We start from the raw sequence: 2,239 nt of genomic DNA, 5'->3' as shown, positions 1-2,239 counted from the left end.
TGGGGGGGCCTATACTCCTAACCTCCGCATTCTTCAAAGGTCAAGTTAAATATGCTTAGTGTTGTGCTAGGTACGGAAGAACCCAGAAACATTGTGAGAGCTCATCCCTGCCTTCCAGGGCTTTGGGAAGACTGTGCAAACTCACATGGGGTATCTTTAAACAAGACAGTATAGAGTTCAGTGCTAAATTGTGTGTTATGGATGAAGAGTGCTACAGGCTCTCAAGAGAGGGAGGTCAATAGTTTAGTCAAAGAAAATTTCATAAAGATAAAAGGATTCCATTTGTACTTGATATAATCTCTAGGGCTTAAACAGAGGGGGATGTGGTAACATTCCATAGAGACAATATAGCTCAGGAGAGACAATACGGGTTTTGGCATGTGGTACATCTAGGTTTGAATCACCACTCTGTCCCTTATAGGCTCTATAACTGTGCTAAAGTTATTTAATATCCCTGAATTTTTGATTCTTCATCTGTAAAATGGGCATTTTTAAAGAACGGATGGGCTGGGCGCAGTGGCTCGTGCCTGTAATCCCAGCACTTTGGGAGGCCGAGGTGGGCAGATCACGAGGTCAGGAGATCGAGACCATCTTGGCTAACACGGTGAAACCCCATCTCTACTAACAATACAAAAAATTAGCCAGGTGTGGTGGCAGGCGCCTGTAGTCCCAGCTACTTGGGAGGCTGAGGCAGGAGAATGGCGTGAACCCAGGGGGCAGAGCTTGCAGTGAGCCGAGATTGCTCCAGCCTGGGCGACAGAGCGAGACTTTGACTCAAAAAAAAAAAAAAAAAAAGAAAGAATGGATGGGAGTAATCAATTAGATCATTTTGTGAAAGTACCTGAGACAGTGCCACGAAGATAAAAACGTCTCTTGCTTGTGAACACAATCCCCCAAGGGCATTACCCAGGGGCTGACACATAGAAGGTGCTTGACAAGCAGTGTGGCTGGGTCAGCCGCACAGGGTCACCCTGAGGGTGCAACTCCGCCGCGATGGTGACCCGGTTCCTGGGCCCACGCTACCGGCAGCTGGTCAAGAACTGGATCCCGACGGTCTACACGTGGGGCGCCGTGGGCACTGTGGGGCTGCTGTGGGCCACCGATTGGCGGCTGATCCTGGACTGGGTACCTTACATCAATGGCAAGTTTAAGAAGGATGATTAATTACACTGGCCCTTCGCACACCCCTCTGGTGCCTGGTGGCGCCAGCTCCTCCCGCCTCAGCGCCTGCTGCATCTGAAGCAGCCCAAGCCTCAGGATGGACATGAGGAAATCCACAGCTCAACTTCAGACTTCTTATGTTTCTGAAAACAGCTTGGATCTTTTAATGCACGTTGCATTAAGCCTCCCTGAAACCTGAAAAAAAAAAAAAAAAAAAAAGAAGGTGCTTGACAAATATCTGCAAGACAGGTTGAACGAATGAGTGAATGAATCAATGAATAAAAAATATGCTGAGGAGTAAGCAATAATGATGAATCTAATGTGTGGCAATATATAATTTCTGCTTTCAAATATATCGTGATAAAATCAAATTCTATCAAGAGAATAAAAAGATACTCCATGGACCAGGAGACAATAACCACAGAACACATATCTGTTAAGGGACTGTTGTCCAAAATATACAGAGAACTCTGAAAACTCAATCAGAAGAAAACAAACAACCAATTAAAGAATGGGGCAAAGACGTTACTATACACCTCACCAAAGAAGATACACAAATGGAAAATAAGCATGTGAAAAGATATGGCCGGGCGCGGTGGCTCAAGCCTGTAATCCCAGCACTTTAGGAGGCCGAGACGGGCGGATCACGAGATCAGGAGATGAAGACCATCCTGGCTAACACGGTGAAACCCCGTCTCTACTAAAAAAAAATACAAAAAAAACTAGCCGGGCGACGGGGCAAGCGCCTGTAGTCCCAGCTACTCGGGAGGCTGAGGCAGGAGAATGGCGTGAAACTGGGAGGCGGAGCTTGTAGTGAGCCGAGATCGCACCACTGCACTCCAGCCTGGGCGACAGAGCGAGACTCCGTCTCGAAACAAAACAAAACAAAACAAAACAAAAACAAAAAAAAAAGAAAGAAAAGATATTCCGGCTGGGCGCAGTGGCTCACGCCTGTAATCCCAGCACTTTGGGAGGCCGAGGCGAGCAGATCATGAGGCCAGGAGATCGAGACCATCCTGGCTAACACGGTGAAACCCCATGTCTACTAAATATACAAAAAATTAGCCCGTTGTGGTGG

The 2,239-nt window shown here is 47.1% G+C and overlaps 1 pseudogene across 1 annotated transcript; it reads left to right on the top strand.

Annotated features, from left to right (window-relative positions):
• The first annotated feature begins 944 nt into the window (after positions 1-944).
• On the top strand, positions 945-1,380 carry LOC105517058 (annotated as a pseudogene). The gene has a single exon (XR_001002599.1). The product of XR_001002599.1 is annotated as a cytochrome b-c1 complex subunit 10 pseudogene (transcript).
• Positions 1,381-2,239: the final 859 nt, after the last annotated feature.

The sequence above is a fragment of the Colobus angolensis genome, unplaced genomic scaffold, assembly GCF_000951035.1.
Source record: "Colobus angolensis palliatus isolate OR3802 unplaced genomic scaffold, Cang.pa_1.0 Scaffold3, whole genome shotgun sequence".
NCBI classification, from domain to species: domain Eukaryota; kingdom Metazoa; phylum Chordata; class Mammalia; order Primates; family Cercopithecidae; genus Colobus; species Colobus angolensis.
This window is presented reverse-complemented; position numbering and strand designations above follow the sequence as displayed.